Below are 19,684 nucleotides of genomic sequence, written 5' to 3'. Positions count from 1 at the left end.
ATCTATTGCTGCCTGACCTCGGACCTTGTTCTGATCATCCATTTGCCTAGCCCCTTTACTTTGATCTGCTATCTTCCTAATATTCTGATCTCGGACCGTGACCTGGCTACGCCTTTGTCTTTCCCCTTTAGTTTGCGATGTGCTCTCTTGATATCTGACCCTAAAATGCTTGACTACCCTATCTTACGGCTTGTCTGTGAGTTGTGACTAGCATCAAAATAGCACTGTGTACTTACAATTGCTCATTTTGCCTTTCTACCCAGCTAACTTTTCTATATCCCATTAGGTCAAAAAACAAGGGGATATAGAACCCATCTATAGATATATAAATATATTCGGTTGTGTATCCTTATACATATACTTACTTATCCCATTTGGTCTATAACATCACATGATTTAAAACGGACTAGAGGAATCCTTCTAAACTATATGTAGAAACAGGGAGTCAATTTTCTCTGTAAGAGTCATGAGTCACTGCAAAAGTACCTGGCAGGGAGAGGAGAAAACAGCTGGGTCAGGAGTTGAAGAGGGAGATGATAAATGTAGGGAAAATAAATTTCCTATTTCTACATAGAAAAAAGAAGAATTAGCTGAGTAGAAAGGCAAAATGAGCAATTGTAAGTACACAGTACTATATAATATGAAGATTGGAATTAATGGGAGTGCTTCTTTAATGTGGCAGGATGGAACAATGCAGCCAGATAAGTCAGGAGGCACATTTAAGAAGCAGAGTAAAATTGTGCCATAGTGTGGGATGGTACATCAGAGCAAGCTAAGTCAGTAGACACCTTAATGTGACTGAGTGGAACAATACAGCAGAGCCTAAAGAGTCAACAGGCACCTCTATGCAGTAAGTGGAATGGTGCAGCACCACCAGATTAGTAAATAAGTATTTTAATGGGGCATAGTGGAATGGGGCAGCAGAAACTAGTTTATCAGGAGGCACTTTAGTAAGGTTGAGTTGAGTGATGCAGCACAGTAGGAAATGGCAGTGACCAACTTGCTGCAGCAAAGTGAAACAGTGCAGCAAAGTCAAAGAACTCAAAAATCACCTTAGTGCAGAAGAGCTGAATGATGGAATAAAGCCAGATAAGTCAGAAGGCACTATGATGCAGCAGAGTAAAATAACATAGCAGAGCCCAGCAGTTGTAGCAGAGTTGAGCATGTTAGCAGGTACTTGGTAGCAGAGAAGTGTTGTGTAGCAGAACCCAGCAGTTGTAGTAAAGGTGGGTATGTCATCAGGCTCTACAGTGGAATTAAATGGAGCCAAGCAGGGTAGCAATGGAGTGGAGACAAACTATCTGAATACTTAGGCTGCTTAATGCCATCTGAGCTAAACTATATGGCCTTAGGAAGTGACATTAGAGGTTTATGCTGGGTTAATATATCATATGCCACAAAATAAAACGTAACTTTTTTTAAACAGAGCTCTCTTACTAGAAATCAATAATGAGAGGACAGTTGGGACCATGAGTAGTGCCTTCCAATACAAAAGCAAAACCTGACCTAAATATAGGCCTATAATCTCCGCCACTGCCTTGTTAAGAAAATAAATTGACAGTAATCCCATTTAAATAAGTATAAGATAAATGCACTTAATATTTATATTAAAATGTAGTCAATACCCAGCAACATCCATGTACAATTGTGTATTGTAGTCACAAACTAAATAAAAATATATTTTCTCATTAAAAGGCTACTAGGTACTAGAATGGTAACTCTCCAATAGAGGTATAGAGGGTAGGATTTCTCCCTGGAAAAATAGCTTGCATATTAGAGCCTTTTTCCAAGAGGACAAAATCTAGCTTTCTACTGTCACCTATTGGAAGCAGCTACAATCTTAGTCAATGTCATACTTTTTATTTAGGAGCCTTACTAGATGACAGAATATTTAGACAAACCAAAGTCTTCTCCAATGTAAAAGACTTCCATTTGCAGACAGCTGTTTGAGGGTTCTTGTCCTTTATCAGTGCAGAGTAGGACATTGGTTGTTTGAGTGAAAAACATTTCACAGAATTCTAGGGAGTCATTTTTCTCAAAGTGGAGAGAGCCAAGTCGGAATAAAGAGCCTCATAGGACAAACAATGCCCCGAACCCTATGCTTCTGTGAATTAGCAAGAGCCAGGACCCGTGAGTCTGCTGTCTGCAGATGGAGATCTTTTTCTTTTGGGGAGGACTTTGGCTTGACTTAATATCAAAGTAAAGTGGCACATTTCGTTACAGGGTCAACATTTACCTATAAGGCGGCTACCCTTGAGATAGCCATTTATATATTAACAAAACTAATGTAAAACTGAAAGTGTGGGGCCAATTCATTGAGGTGTTTATGCCTGAATTCTGAGGAGAAACAGCTGATAGGTTGCAATATTTTTCCGCAACTCCGAAGTTGTGCAAATATATTGTGACTATTCATTTATAAAGTCACTTTTCAATAGTCACTTTTCAATTTTGTGACTTTTCACCTATTCATGCCAGTCCCAACCTGCTACACCATTATGGGCAGAACATAGGCAGGACAGATTTATGTCCACCCAGCAAATTCATGTAAATTTATGCCGTGGCGCAACTTACTCTTCAATTGTACTTCAATCCATGACTAGAATACATTTTTTACACAAGGCGTTTGTAACATATGCCTTACATATTAAGTGGCGAGCTGTTGAGTTAGGCGCAACTTAGGCGATGACCCAGTCATCAAAAATGGCATACACAACACCAGTCATAAACTGGAACTTATGAGTTAGTGTAGGGAGTACAATTGAGGGAGGAAGGTTGAACTTGATGGACCTAGATCTTTATTCAACTTACGTTACTATGAGTTGATATTCGATACATTTTTGTTGATCCTATATACAGACATAATCCATATCAGGATGCAGCTGCTAATTTTGACATCAGTGAGTTGTGCAAGATAAAACACCACTGTTTTTTTGTTGAGTTTTGCTCCTGGGTCATGTCAGTGACCATGCCTATGAGGTTTTGGATCTAGTTTCTTAGTATATTATTCTTCAGTTTAGCTGGAATGAACTAAAGAAAGCATTTACGGTAATCCTTCTGCAGTTGCACATTTGCTGAACATGTATTTCTAGATTTAAAAATATAACACATATTGTTTTACATAACCTGAAGATGTGTTATGAGTAATGGCGGAATATGTCTAAATCGCCAAGGAAGACTTTCAGGAATGTAAAATACAAGTTTCAGATTAGGCTCCTTCTGGTGTGGCATACAGCGTAAATGTCACAGATACACTCTGCTCACCTGTGGCATTTCAGAAGTAGTAGCAGGGGACAAGGTGTTAAAGAAATGTGAGAAACCAGCCGACTGTATACATGAAAGGACAAAAACAGAATACACAAATGACATGAATGAACTCTGATAATGACAATAGTTTATTCTGCTGCAGTCCTCCAGCCTTTACATTCATAATAGGTACAATGTGTATTTCTCTACAAGGAATAAGGGCAAGTCTCTGCTGCATTGTCTGATGCAGGCACATGATAGTATTCTGGGTGCACAGGAATCCATAGTTAAATGGAATCTATCACCTGTTTTATTTTTTTCATTGATTAACCCCTTAAGGACCGGACAATTTTTCATTATTGCGTTTTCGCTTTTTCCATCCCCTTATTCCAAGAGCCATAACTTTTTTATTTTCCCATCAAGATAGCCGTAGCCGTGTGAGGGCTTGTTTTTCGAGGAACTAGTTGCACTTTTCAATGACTCCATACATTGTATCATGTGATGTACTGGAACAAAAATTCCAAGTGTGGCAAAATGGAAAAAAGTGCAATTCTGCAATTAGGTTTTTTTTTTTTTATTTACAGCGTTCAATTTACTGTAAAAGTGATCTGACAGTACAATTCTCCAGGTCAGTATGATTACAGAGATACCAGACATGCATAGTTTTTTGTTTATTCAAGTGATGGAAAAAACATTCAGAAAGTTGCAAAAAAAAAAAATTTGCTTGTGACGCCATTTTCCGAGTGCAGTAACATTTTTTGGGTTATGAAGCTAAATGAAGGCTTGCTTTTTGCACCCCGAGACAATGTTTTTATTGAAATCATTTTGGCATAGATATGATGTCTTGATTGTCTCTTATCACTTTTTTTGGTGTTCTTGCGGAGGCTGAAAATACACAATTCTGCCATTTTGCTTTTTCTTGTTTAGCTGTTTACCAATCGGATTAATTTATGTTATATTTTGATAGACCAAACTTTTATGAACACAGCGATACCAAATTTGTGTATTTAAATTTTTTTTTGTTTCTTAAATTTTATTGACGGAAAAGGAGGGTGATTTGAACTTTTTTATTTTTTTTTATACCTTTAAAACATTTTTTTTACTTTTAACAGTATTTGTTTGTCCCCTTAGGGGACTTGAACCTGTAATCATCTGTATACAGCTGTATATGGCAAAAAACATGGTCTCCTGTGAAAGCCAGCCCCAAGCTAACTTTCAAACAAGCTACCTTTTCACAGGAGAACAGTCATGACAGGCACAAGAGTCTTCAGCAGAACCCTGGCTGTGATTGCAACCCATCAGTGCCCCTTGACCATGTCACATGTGCGCCAAAGGGCACATAGAACAGCACAACCCCCCACCAGTACGCTGTCAATGGCATTTGACAGGTTAACAGCTGTAGGTATAGCTCCACACCACCCGTGGCTGTTACAGGCAAGTGATGGCTGAAAAAATCAGCCATCATCTGCCAGCAAAGATGCAAGCTCAACTTGCGAGCCTGCATCACAGTCAAGGAGATGGCACATGATTAACCCTTTAACACAATATGACGTACTGGGTACAAGTAACATATTCCTTTTTCCTAATATGTTTTTATTTATTGATGATAACTTATTTTATTTTTCTTTCAGTACTTTGTTATTGGGACGTCCATCTTGTTTCTGCTTCTGTTAACAACATTTAGAGATGTACTTGGCAGCAACCACATAGACCATAGACTGCGATAGACAGAACCAGTTCACTAAGTTTTCATTCCTACTTTATCACTGTGCTGGGAGAGAGAGGACGTGAGCTGTGACCATCATCACACATATTCCAAAATGCAAGTGAAATTGCTCACAAACTGCCTTCATTGTTTTCAGTGGGAAATCTGTGCTATCGTTCATATGGCTATGAATTGTTCTGCCACAGATTTGAAAACATAAGAGTCACATTACTTATTAAAGGAGTTTCCAAAAGATTTCAGGTAGAAAACATTGAGAGTGGCCATGTTCAAATTAACCCTAATTAATGTAACATCCACATAGAAACCCGCTGCAGTTCAAAGTAGAAATCCATGATAGATTTTCAAAGGATAAATTTGCTAGTTAAAAGTAGCCTCGAAGCTTATATTTGTATAAGAAGTTAATACAAAATGTTACTGGAATTTAAATTTATCTTATACAGATGCCATTTTCATTTATACATGGAATTTTTAAGCATTAAATCCAAAATACATACCACCATCGATGTAAAGTTTCATCCCCAGGATCACCAGTCCAAAGATTCTGAGTTACTGAGTCACTGAATGCATGGTAACAGCCTGTAATAAGAAACATAAATGTATATAACTTATCAACAATGTAGATCTACAGTTTAATATAATTTTTATTCTACTTTACACATTGTTAAGTGGTGTTAATCTGTTATATGCATTAAAATAAAAGTGCCTTTTTAGTTTGGATAAACTTGTTTCTAGAAATCAATAATGAAAGGACTGCTGGGAGTGATCACAATGCTAATCAGTAGTGCCTCACAATGCAAAACAAATCCTGACCTAAATTAAAGCCTATAATCCCCCCTTCACTGACTTATGAAGGAAAGGAAATGACTGTGATCCCATGTTAATAAGTGTAAGATAAATTCATTCATTATTTAGAGCAAAATGTTGATAGCAGCCTCCAGCAACCATCTACACTTCAGTATCATAAAATCTAGGATAAAAAAAATGAGCAAAAACCCTGCAGCAAATAAATAAATAATAAAAGTATATGTAAATAACATAGGGTACCCCTATATGTACAAAGTATAAAAAACTAAAGCAAAACCAAAGAAATGAGCCAGAACACATATTGGTATAAGTGCAGTGTATAGTTGCCCATTCACACTGTGGCCATGTAACAGACAAAACCTGGGAAAAAACAAAATGATTAAATACTCCGTAGTAAGTAAATAAACAAATAGTTATGGTACATGTAAATAATATAGGGTACTTAGTTGACACTATTTTGATAAAAAGAGTGAAAGAGCTATCCCACCATGACAAGGTGAACCCAACCAGGATGGTCCCTAACTCTAGTATTTACTCTAGTCTGTGAACACACAGCAAGGTGAACTACAAGAGTCAGGGTACATTCTGTTTGGGTACACCTTGTCTTGGTGGGATGGCTTTTATGCTGTTTTGATCAAAATAATGTCAATTCAGTACCCTAAGTAATTTAAATCTAATATTAGTATTTATTTACTTACTTCAGGGTATTTTCTCATTTTGTTTTTATCTAAGGTTCTGTCTGTTAAATGGCCACAGTGTGAATGTGCTCTCTGTTGGCATATACAACAGATTAGGACTTATTATAACTGTAAGGAGGAATTTATCCCAACCAGAGAGCAGATGGTGATAGTGTGTAAAGTTATATGCTTGCTGTATGGTGGGAGGAAAGCTCTCAATTGTTGGTTGTTTTTACTTCCTGTGTTTCTTTCTTTCCTGAATGTGTTATGTCAGCAGCACACGGACTGTGTGACACTGAATTGTATCTCATGTTTATCCAGTATGAATTAAATACTGTTTACTCAAGATATCTTGCTGATTGAAGCTCTCGTAAGTACAGTGGTGACTGTAAGAAGATGCACTCTGCGACAGGTTATGGGCCCAGGCCGGAACCCAGACACTAAAGCCCGACACTACAGGCCCGCACTACAAGAGGATCCTGGTTTATAACCCCAGATAACGGAGCACACAGATAAGCTCTGTAAACAGAAGGAAATAAATCCAGATACAGAGTGACAGAGGAATTCATGATCCCAGGAGCTGGAATTACAGAGAATTCAACACAAGCAGGACATACAGGAACTATCAGCAAGAAAAAAACAGGAGAATATCTTCAGTACAACTCTCTAAACAAGTAAGACTATATAAAGATGATGAGTAACACAGAACTGAAATTCACAGTAGCTAAACTGAATAGTGAAAATTATCAGTTATGGAAATTCAAAGTAGAGATGTTGTTATCTAAGGATGATTTATGGGAAGTAATTGTTAAAGAAAGACCAGATCAAGATAATCAGACATCTGTATGTAAAGACAGCTTTTTTGAATGGAGATTTAACAGAAGACATTTACATGGACCAACCTCCAGGATTAAAAGATGAAAGAAATCCAAACAAAGTTTGCAAACTACAGAAAAGCATATATGGTTTAAAGCAAGCAGCTAACGCGTGGAATGACAAAATCCCGGAAGTACTTACAAATGAAAAATTTCAAAGAAGCAAAGCTGATCCATGCTTGTACATAAAAAGGCTGATAAATAGATGGATTTATGCACTCATATATGTAGATGACATTTTGATTTGTTTTAAACAAGAAAGGGATAAAGAAAACATTCTAAAAATCCTGAAGCAACATTTCGAAATCAAAGACTTGGGAAATGTGAAACAGTACCTAGGAATACAGGTAGAAAGAGAAGAAGACGGAAGTTTCCTACTGAATCAAAATCACATGATTCAAGACATAACAGAAAAATTTGGATTAAAGGATGCAAAAACAGTAAAGTCTCCAATGGAAACTAATTATCTCAAAGAGATGAACAGTGAAAAAAATATGCTACCAAATAATGAAGAATACAAAACAGCAATAGGAAAACTACTGTATCTAGTGACCGTTACAAGACCAGACATCGCAGCAGCCGTAGGAATCCTGAGTAGAAAGGTATCAAAATCAAATAAAGCTGATTTTAATGCCGTGAAGAGAGTAATGCGTTATTTGAAAGGGATTAACAATGTTAAGCTGAAATTACCCACAAGTGATAATTGCATTTTAACAGGATATGTTGATGCAGATTGGGCTGGAGATCCAACTGACAGAAGTGGACATATTTTTTTTCTCTCAGGTGGACCAATAAGTTGGACAAGTAAGAAACAGTCAATTGTGACACTGTATTCAACAGAAGCAGAATATGTTGCCGCAGCACATGCGAGTCAAGAAGTACTGTGGTTAAGACAATTGTTGACAGAATTAGGACAACCACAGTTGGAACCAACAAAACTGAAAGAGGACAATCAAGGATGTCTTGTTCTTGCTCAGATGGAAAGAGTCAATCCAAGAACCAAGCATATTGATGTGAAATATAATTTCTTGAGAGATCATCAGGAACAAGGAGTCTTGAAGTTAGAGTAATGTCCTACTGAAGAAATGACAGCAGACATCTTCACGAAGGCGTTGAATGCTGATAAACACCAGAGACTAATAAAAAAGTTGGGTTTGATTGAATAAGTCCTTACTGTTGAGAAAGGGTGTTGGCATATACAACAGATTAGGGCTTATTATAAGTGAAAGGAGGACTTTATACAAACCAGACAGCAGATGGCGATAGTGTGCAAAGTTATATGCTTGCTGTATGGTGGGAGGAAAGCTCTCAATTGTTGGTTGTTTTTACTTCCTGTGTTTCTTTCTTTCCTGAATGTGTTATGTCAGCAGCACACGGACTGTGTGACACTGAATTGTATCTCATGTTTATCCAGTATGAAGTAAATACTGTTTACTCAAGATATCTTGCTGATTGAAGCTCTCGTAAGTACAGTGGTGACTGTAAGAAGATGCACTCTGCGACACTCTCACACATTGTACTTATACCGATATATGTTCCAGCTCATTTCTTTGGTTTTTACTACTTTATAATAGCCCAAAACTAAATACTTTCTCGTTCACCTGACCTATGGAATCAATACCTGATCTGCAAATGATTATGCGACATGAACAAGAAAATGATATAGCACATTATAGGATAAGGAGACACCACATAAACTTTCTTTTATCATAGGGGGAAAGTCAGCTCATGGCTGCAGTCTTTACACTACAATGCTGTTCTATAGAAACATACTGTACGGAGATTGTTGATAAAGCATAGTTTCTGCAAAGTGCACGTGCTAGAAATGCTAAACTTAATTTGCCCGCTTACACTTGGATCCATTTACTTCTCTAAAATCAATCCTGAAAATATGACACTGTACTTGCTTCATAGCCTACAGCTGCTACAGTGGAAATTTTTATTTTACATTATGAAAGGTGTAAAACCACAGGTTGAAGACCACTGGTTAAGACTATATCAAACAAGTGCTGTAACATGTCATATTTCAGAATTTTTGGGCGCTCATTTATATGAAATATGGTCTTATTAACCTCTTTCTTTTGTTAATCATTTTAGCTTGGAATAAAAAATATAGACTAGCATTTGTTAGTTAAAAAAAAAGATTCTATGCAAGCTGTGATCTTGAAAATTGCTGATATTTTAATGATAAACCAGCACATAATATGCATCTATAAAATAAACACACATAGGGAAATCTTTACTGATAGTTGAACTCACAGTAAAAATCTGCAAAGCTACTTTCCACCATGCGCCTCACAGCTGGAAGTCTCGATCCTACCCTAAAAGTACATCACATGTTCGTTTAGTGTTGTATGTTCCTAGCAAATAGTCTAATACAGTAACATCCGAATAGTGGGCTTGAAGTGCCTGATAAAATTTGTATAGTGCAATGGTCTTCTCTAGATAATCAGGTATGAACTTTCCTGTATGTTGAGTTTTTTTTCCAACCACATCTGTCATGGGGTACTGTGATCATTGTCATGTCTAAAATTGTATTGTATGCACATATATCTGTTTATATACATGTATTTATCAATGCAACATGGGTACAAGGCAAAAATTCAGCTTTGTGAAAGTGTAATACATGTGTTTATGTGACATTCCTCTGCTTTAATGTAATGTATGTGTAACATCTGAACTTGTTTCTGCTTTGACCACTGGGCGGCGCCGTGCCTTTGTTGCGGGTAATGTTTGACAGGATCAATTACCATTTTATTCCTGGGACTTTGGTGCCAAGAGGTCAGGTACTGTGCATGTGTCGCCGCCATTTTGTTGGAGCACAAAAAATTTGGCTCTAGCAAAATGGTGACGGCACATGCGCAGTAGTATCTATCGGTAAGCGATGCTCTCAATCTGCACAAGCGCTGCCTACCAGTGGGCGGGGCTTGGGCAGATAAAGAGCATCATTTGCCAATAGATGTGTGTGGTGTTGCTTACTTAGACTGAAAATTTAATCACCTTATGATTAAGATTGCTGTGACTAGCTGGTCATATGAGTCCTGATCTGATTCCGCCCCCTTGTGCGATAAGCAGCTCATTGTTTATAGAGAGAGCCTGTTGAGGGTGGGGTTAGCTTTCTCAGCTCTGCTGCATTGCTAAATCTAAAAACTCTTATTGTGTCAGAACAGCTGCACCCAGTAATCTAAGTGACACATAGCTGGATTCAGGGTCTATTTGTCTATATCAGGCTGCTCTCAGATGAGTTAGCAAAAACCTGCTGACTGATTCCCTTTAAAAGGAACCTATAACCATAAAAGTTAAAATGACGGTTACTCTTTAACCCCTTTCTGATGTATGACCTAATAGTATGTCATGGTGACCTGAGCCGATCGGATCAATGACGTATTATTAGGTCATATGGCGATCGCGCCCGCACACAAGCGGTGCAGGGTGATCGCCGCCGGGTGTCAGCTGATTGTCACAGCTGACACCCGGTACTATGTGCAGGGAGCGGTCCCGCACCGCTCCCGACACATTAACCCCCTCAATGCTGCGATCGAAGTCGATCGCAACATTGGGGTGGCAAGGGGAGGTGATCGCAATACTCACCTCCTCTTCCGGCCTCCAGTGCTGTCTGCCGCGGCTTCCCGAATGTCGTCATGATGACCCGATGTCGTCATGACAACATCCAGGTCACCAGACAGCAGGAAGATTCTTTGGTCATGCGCAGTGCATGACCAAACTATCTTCTCCCTATGCAGCACTGACAGCCAGTATAGCACAGGGATGGTACTGCATTCCTGTGCTATACAGGCGATCAGATTAAAAAAAATGAAAGTCTCAGAGTGAGACAAAGAATAAAAGTTCAAAAAGTGTTAAAAAATAAAAAAAAAATGAAAAAAAATTGTAAAAATATTAAAAAAAATAAAAAAAGAATTCACCAAAAATAAAAATATAATGTACCCATCAATAAATATTACTATGAAAAAAAACAAAAAAAAAATAAAAGTCCACATATTTGGTATTTCCGCGTCCAGAACGACCTGACCTATAAAAATGTCCCACTAGTTAACCCCTTTAGTGAACACGGTAAAAAAATAAATAAAAAAGAAGCAAAAAACAATGCTTTATCATCATACCGCCAAACATAAAGTGAAATAACACGCGATCAAAAAGACGAATATAAATAAAAATGGTACCGCTGAAAACGTCATCTTGTCCCGCGAAAAACAAGACACTACACAGCTCCATCAGCCGAAAAATAAAAAAGTTACAGCTCTCAGAATAAAGCGATGCAAAAAATATTTTTTTCTATAAAATAGCTTTTATTGTGCAAAAGCGTAAAAAAATAGAAAAACTATATAAATGTGGTACCGCTGTAAACGTACTGACCCGAAGAATCAAGCTACCTTATCAATTTTACCACACGTGGAACAGCATAAAAAAAAACTTAAAAAAAATTCTGGAATTGCTGGTTTTTGTTTATTCTGCCTCCCAAAAATCGGAATAGAAAGCGATCAAAAAATGTCAAGTGCCTGAAAATGGCACCAATAAAAACGTCAAGTCATCCTGCAAAAAACAAGCTGTCATATGACTCTGTCAGTCAAAATATGGAAAAATTATAGCTCTCAAAATAAGGCGATGCAAAAACTAGATTTTGCAAAAAAATGCATCTTTTAGTGTGTGACAGCTGTCAATCATAAAAACCTGATATGATTCTGGTATCGCTGTAATCGCACCGACCCGAAGAATAAAGTAGTCTAATCACTTATAGCGCACGAGGAACGGCGTAAAAAATAAACTCTAGGGTTAGGATTAGGGTTAGGGTTGTGTTAGGCTTAGGGCTGTGTTAGGATTAGGGTTGGGCTAGGGATTTTTTTCAAAAGTAAAAAAAAAGATGACGATATGGCGACTAGTGTTGAGCGCAAGTGCTCGCTAGTTGAGTTTGCATCGGGTGCTCAGGAATGCACTGAGTATCACGGGTGCTCAAGTGACATGCTCGAGTCTCTGCCCCATATGCTTTGTGGCCAAAAAACCTTGCGGGGATTGCCTGACATGCACGAGCGATCCCCGCATGTTTTTTTTGGGTGTCTAATAACCATGAAACATGCAAGCAGGGACTCGAGTATGTCACTCGAGCACTTGTGATACATGGTGCATATCCATGTACCTGATGCAAACTCAAATAGCGAGCACTTGCGCTCAAGACGAATGACAACTTATTCAATATGATGACCTAATGTTATCAAATTCAGTGTCGTACCTCTGAATTCAAAATGTTCACTATACCCCTTGATAAAATCCTTGAGGGGTGTAGTTTCCAAAATGGGGTCACTTGTGGGGGTTTCCACTGTTTAGGCACATCAGGGGCTCTCCAAATGCGACATGGCATCCGCTCTCAATTCCAGCCAATTTTGCGTTCAAAAAGTCACACAATGCTCCTTCCCTTCTGAACTCTGCTGTGGGCCCAAACACTGTATTATCCCCACATATGGAGTATTGGCGTACTCAGGAGAAATTTCAAAACAGTTTTTGGGGTCCATTTTCTCCTCTTACCCTTGTGAAAATAAAAAAATGGGGCTAAAACATTATTTGTGTGGCAAAAGTTAGATTTTTTTATTTTCATGGCTTCATGTTATAAACTTCTGCAAAGCACTTGGGGGTTCAGGGTGCTCACCACACATCTAGATAAGTTTCCTGAGGGGTCTAGTTTCCAAAATGGTGTCATTTGTGGGGTTTTTCCACTGTTTAGGCACATCAGGGGCACATCCGCTAATGTGAAAATGTTATTTTTACGGCTCAATGTTCTAAACTCCTGTGAAGCACCTGGGGGTTCAAGGTGCTCACCACACAGCTAGATAAGATCCCTGAGGGGTCTACTTTCCAAAATGGTGTCACTTGTGTGGGATTCCACTGTTTGGACACATCAGAGGCTCTCCAAACGCAACATGGCGTCCGCTAATTATTCAAGCAAATTTTACATTCAAAAGTCAAATGGCGCTCCTTCTCTTCCAAGCTCTGCCATGCGCCCAAAAAGTGGTTTTACCCCACAAATGCGGTATCGGAATGCTCAGGAGGAATAGCACAACCAATTGCATGGTGCAATTTCTCCTCTTACCCTCATATAAATGCAAAATTGGAGGCTGAAAAACATTTTTGTTGCAAAAATGTGAAAATTTTATTTTTACTGCTCAATGCTCTAAACTTCTGTGAAGCATCTGGGAGTTCAAGGTGCTCACTACACATCTAGATAAGTTGCTTGATGGGTCTAGTTTTCAAAATGATGTCACTTGTGGGGGGTTTCCACTGTTTAAGTACATCAGGGGCTCTCCAAATGCAACATGGCGTCCACTAATTATTCAAGCAAATTTTACAATCAAAAAGTCAAATGGCGCTCCTTCTCTTCCCGAGCTCTGCCGTGCGCCCAAACAGTGTTTTTTCCCCACATATGGGGTATCTGCGTGCTCAGGGGAAATTGCACAACAAATTTTGGGGTCCATTTTTTCCTGTTACCCCTGCAAAAATAAAAAAATTGGGTCTAAAGTAACATTTTTGTGAAAAAAGTTAAATGTTAATTTTTTTCTTCCACATTCCAAAAATTCCTATGAAGCACCTGAAGGGTTAAAACAGTTCTTGAATGTGCTTTTTAGCACCTTGAGGGGTGTAGTTTTTAGAATGGTGTCACTTTTGGGCATTTTCTGTCATACCCCTCAAAGTGACTTCAAATGTGATGTGGTCCCTAAAAAAATGGTTTTGTAAATTTTGTTGGAAAAATGAGAAATCGATGGTCATCTTTTAACCCTTATAGCTCCCTAATAAAAAAAAATTTTGGTTCCAAAATTGTGCCAATATAAAGTAGACATGTGGGAAATGTTATTTATTAACTATTTTTGTGTGACATATTTCTCTGATTTAAGGGCATAAAAATTCAAATTTTGAAAATTGCAACATTTTCAAAATTTTCTCCAAATTTCCATTTTTTTCACAAATAAATGCAAGTGATATCGAAGAAATGTTACCACTATCAAGAATTACAATATGTCACAAAAAAACAGTCTCAGAATATCAGGTATCCGTTGAAGCATTCCAGAGTAATTACCTCATAAAGTGACAGTGGTGAGAATTGTAGAGATTGGCCCGGTCATTAACGTGCAAACCACCCTCGGGGATAAAGGGGTTAAGCATTTAAGGGTGCTTTCACATAGCGTTCAAGGTGCCCCCAACGGGGCATACGTCCTTAAATTTCCTGCAAAACGGGGTCTGGACGTATGCGCTGACAGGGCCATTGACCGCAATGGTGACAGGTAGAGTGAAAGTGCGCTCTGCTGTCCACTTTTTTGGGAGTGTACACCCACAGGAGGCGGGCACTCAGATGCAGCAGTCTACATCTGAGTGTTTGCCTCCTGTGGGCATACACTCCTGAAAAAAGTGCACGGCTGAGTGCAGGTTTTCTCTGCCCGTCACCATTGCGCTCTATGGCCCTGTCAAAGCATACGTCCAGACCCCGTTTTGTGGGGAATTTTAGGACATATGCCCTGACAGGGACACAGAACGCAGTGTGAAAACACCTTTAGTCAGAAGTTTTAAGGCTCATTGGTTACATAAGAAGACTTCAGTATTATTAATGGTATGTGGTAAGTAGAACCCTCTTACAATGAACCTATCAGCTTGGAGTTGCTGGGCAATCTTAAAGTGAACCTGTCACCATGAAAATGCAGCCCAATCTGCAGGCATGATATTATGGAGCAGGACGAACTGAGTAGAACGATATATAGTTTTGTGAGAAAAGATTCAGAATAACCTGTGTTTTAATCATTTAAATCTCTGCGAGTTCTGGGATCTTCGGTCCAGTGGGCAGTCCTATCAGTGACTGACAGCTATCTACGTATGCCAACTTATGCAAAGAAAGATGTTAGTGACTGATAGGACCACCCACTTGACCAAAAATCTAGAATATGCAGAGAATTAAATTATAAAAACCAAGGTTATACTGAGTCGTTTCTCACAAAACTATATATCACTGTACTCAACTCCTGCTGCTCTCTAACATGGTGCCTGCAGATTGGGCTGCATTTTCATGGTGAAAGGTTCAATTTAAGATTTCATAGCATTTCCAAGCTGATAGATTCATTTTAAGAGGGTTTACTTCTTTACTAATCTGTATATCTTGTTTTAGATGTCCCATCTTTATAAGCCAGTACAATTTTTTAACTAAGATAAACCGCTAATTGGCATTTATGTTTTTGGAAAGTTGAATGCAAGACATAAAAAAATATTTTAGGAAACTAATAAATACTGTAATTGCCTACTCATGTTAAAGTAATGGCCTGCCTACTTACAACACACTCTTCGCATAGTAACACATTGAAAGAAATTCAGTAACGTGTATTAGAAATCAGGCACAAATGAATTATGCTGAAAAATGTGTTTTAACTTAGAACTTGTTCATGAATTTTATGTGTCTGAAAAACACTGGCTAAAATAAGTCATATTATGTAGCAATTTTATTAAAGATTTGCATTTTTGTGAACATGATATAGGTGTACACATTTAGTGTATATGTCAGTAATCATAGTGTTCATTCAGGTTCCTTCAGTTATTTGTAAGACAGTGAATACAAATATGGAAAAAAATGAAATGGAAAATGAAAGAGCTAAAAAATTGTCTTCTTTGTTTTCCATTATAGGAAGTGATACTTTATTGATAGAGACTATAACTGCTAGTGATTCTGTGGGGGAAAGCCAGTAATGGCTTAAAGAGGTATTCCCGTCTCCAATATCCTATTCCAATATGTAGCAGGTATAATAATAATAATAATATTAGCAAATACCTCCAATTAGAAATGTAGAATAGTTCCTCTGATTTGCTATGTCTCTTTCCCCATGTGCAGGCATTGCAGGACCTTAGGTATCCATGGTTATGACCACTAGCAACTAGCTAACTGTCACTATATCAGTGATCACAACCATGGATACCGAAGGTCCTGCAATGCCTAGCACATGAGGAAATAGACATAGTGATTCAGGAAATCTATACTACATTTGAAAGTAGGAAGTAATTGCTAATATTATTATTATTACACCTACCACATATTGAGATAGGATATTGGAGATGGTAATACCCCTTTAACATCCTCCTCTTCCTGACATGTGAATGGACTGTGCTTCGATTTTTTGCACAGTAGGTGCTCGGGAGCTATGTAATACAGGAGAAAAGCCAAAATAATCTAAAGACATCTGACTCTCACCATCTGATTATTATTATCTATCATGAAGACACAGCATGTCATATGTCAAAAGTGAATGTTCCTTAAATGTCGCCGAGTCACTTGAGTGCAGTAAATGTATGCCCACAAATAAAATATTCTTTTCAAACTTTGCTGGGATTCATTGCATCTTTTTTAAATGCAGATGTTGGCTTACATAGTCAGGTTTTACATCAGTCTGGATATTATTATGAAAAGTTCTAAGAATTCTGATCAGTTGAAAGAAGTTCTTTAAAGAAAACCACTGTTTCCATTGAATGGCACTTGAGGATGGAAAGATCAGAATTCGGGAGAAATTTCAAGTATCGAGATTGTGGCAATATATTCATTTTGCTACATTTGTCATGACAAACGCATGCATGTTTTGATATTTTATGTGCAACTATAGAATTCACCAATGTTTTTAGAGAAGCAAAACATTTTAGCCTATTATCAAGCTCAGTTTAGCTAAAAAGTGTTGTCAGATATTGAGTTTTCAAGCAAAATGTTTTCAGTTTTTGCAATTTATTTGAACATATGATCAACACTTCTGTGTTCCACTCATGTAGTCCATCTTGGCTATTCCAGTGCCTCATGAATATTCATTAAATCAAGATAGCCGTTCCAAAACAACTTATCAAACCAACACATACGAGGTTGCAGCTGCACAATTACATTTCTGTAGACAAATTCTTGTTGTTTTTTAAGCTGGCGAGTTTACTGCACACATATTTTATCATTCAATTTCTGGTGTATCTGACTCCACCAATTTTCAAAGCACAGAATAGACACATTGCAGCCAGGGTAACAATGGCTAATATTTTCATGTTTTGTATCATGTAAATGTATAAATGTAAAAATAAATGCAGAAATAAACTATAAGTATTAATACCATACAAAACACACAATCATTGAAAGATCATTCGATCTTTCCATTGTTTTCCTGCACAATCACTTAGTCTTGCAGGGAATCAGTTGTTTTAACTGGTTGATTGTAATGACCATGTGGTCTTGCAAGTAAAAAAAGCTGTTTCTTTGCAAGATTAAGTGATTGTGCAGGGAAACAGTGTAAGACTACGTTCACACCTTCAGTATTTGGTCAGTATGTTACATCAGTATTTGTAAGCCAAAACCAGGAGTGGGTGAAAAATACAGAAGTGGTGACGTGTTTTTATTGTACATTTCCTCTGATTGTTCCACTCCTAGTTTTGACTTCTAAATAATGATATATAAAATACTGACCAAATACCGAATATGTGAATCTGGCCTAAAGACTGCTGTGGTAGAGGACTGCTGTGACTTAAAGCAAAATGTGCGCTGCATGTTTACGCAATATAGAAGACTCAATGCCGGCTTCTTAAAATTGATACTGTCTACATCTATAAATATAGTCACAGTATTCACCTAATGGCGACCATAGTGCTAATATATTAATGGCAAAAATTATAATAAAAATAGTGGGCATTTAGAATTAGTCATAGTGTCCACATTTTTAGCTGTAGGACAATACAGTGGATTCAATGCTCATATCATGGCATGGATAGTGTCGACATCATAAAATCTTTATTATTCAAATAATACAAAGTACAAATATTATGCAAATCATTACCATCCAGCACATTGCGCATAATATTTGTCAAAGTGTCTAATTACAATATTACAAGCCATAGTGCCTATATAAATTGAGTCACACTACCCATAAAGTGAATGTCATTGATAACGTGCATAGAAATCAAGCTATTGTATAACAGTGGTAACTGATTTTAATGGGGTGCAAGTATCACAAGAATAATCATCGAATATTATGAATACATTGAGGCTATAGAGTGTGCAGAAGTAGCTGCTGTATGTCAACCGTGCTGTCTGATGAAACACAAAGTTCCCTCTAACACTGGAAAGATACCAGTGTTTTAAATTGCACGTGACAGTCAACTCCTTCCTGACATGTGACATACTTGTATGTCACACATCGGGTGCGGGAGCATGGAGCAGGCTCAGGAGCTGAGAGCGCTTCATTCATATTGAGTGACAGCTGCATTATACAGCTAACATTTGCCTCTAAAAATAGCGATAAGAGGAAGATTAGATCGCTGCTGTTAAACTACTGTTTAAATAATTAGATTATTATTAGAAAAAAAAATGTAAGCACTATTATTTCCAGGGCACTGAACATGTGAATAGGGTTCACAGAAATATACATCTGCAAAGGAAAAATAAAGTCCATGTGCTAATTTCCATGGCTAATCTGGTAAATTGAAGTTCCTATGCCATTCAGTTCTGCCTAAGGGCAGCACTCACTGGCGCTGCCTGGTGTTTCCTCTATGAGCCTCTACAGTCCCTTTTGGAACTGCTCCTCCTGTCTTCTCATACATGCTCTTACATCTAAAATATAAAGTACAAGCATGCCCAACAAACAAACTAAAAGTGCCCGACTAGAACAGAGGGGGGTAGGACCCTGCCCTCACAGGTTTATAATCTACAAGGTATTGGAGAAAAAGACAGTAGGTTAAAGGGAACTTGTCATGTTTCAAAAAGCTATTAGCCTGCAAATATGGGGTTAATCTGCAGGTTAATAGCATTCCAAACCTGTCCAGCAGCGGCATGGAAAGCCCAGCTACCGGGAGGAAATTACCTTTATTCTTCCCAACAGCCTTGGTCTTTCAGTCATAGAGCTGCGGCTTCAGTTACTGCTTAGCACATAGTGCTCAGTGACTGAAATCACACTCTGGCACTGACAGCCAGCTCAGCAGTGCATCAGTACAGAGCAGGCTGTCAGTCAGTGCCGGGGCATGGTTACAGCCACCGCTCACTATGCACTGAGTGTGGCTAAAGACACGCCGTCCATGCCCTCATGACTGAAAGACTAAGACTACTGGGAGAAATACAGTTAATTTCTCACGTGAACTGGTCTTTCAGTGCAGTGACCACTTAGATTTGGAATGCTATTAACTTGTAGATTGACCCCACAATTTAATGGATGGTGTGGTGATTGTGTGCTTGAAGGAGGAAGAGAAGACACCAGAGATTAATGATAAGTTAAATAGATGGGTTAAGGCTGGGATAAGCACAGTGGTAAGGTTGGGGATGAGGTAGGATGGGCACAGTTGCTGAGGTGTTACTTGGAGAGTAAATT

At 38.2% G+C, this 19,684-nt stretch overlaps 1 protein-coding gene across 1 annotated transcript in view; it reads right to left on the bottom strand.

The window, feature by feature from the left end:
- SGCZ (sarcoglycan zeta) overlaps positions 1-19,684 on the bottom strand; it is a 1,689,841-nt gene that overhangs the window by 1,222,245 nt on the left and 447,912 nt on the right. The window contains exon 2 of the mRNA XM_073645424.1: positions 5,464-5,545. The gene's annotated coding sequence lies outside the window, so the exon portion shown is untranslated. The remainder of the gene's footprint in view (positions 1-5,463; positions 5,546-19,684) is intronic.

This window comes from Phyllobates terribilis, unplaced genomic scaffold, assembly GCF_046119375.1.
Source record: "Phyllobates terribilis strain yellow unplaced genomic scaffold, ASM4611937v1 Scaffold_1__5_contigs__length_1240528914, whole genome shotgun sequence".
Taxonomy (NCBI): domain Eukaryota; kingdom Metazoa; phylum Chordata; class Amphibia; order Anura; family Dendrobatidae; genus Phyllobates; species Phyllobates terribilis.
This window is presented reverse-complemented; position numbering and strand designations above follow the sequence as displayed.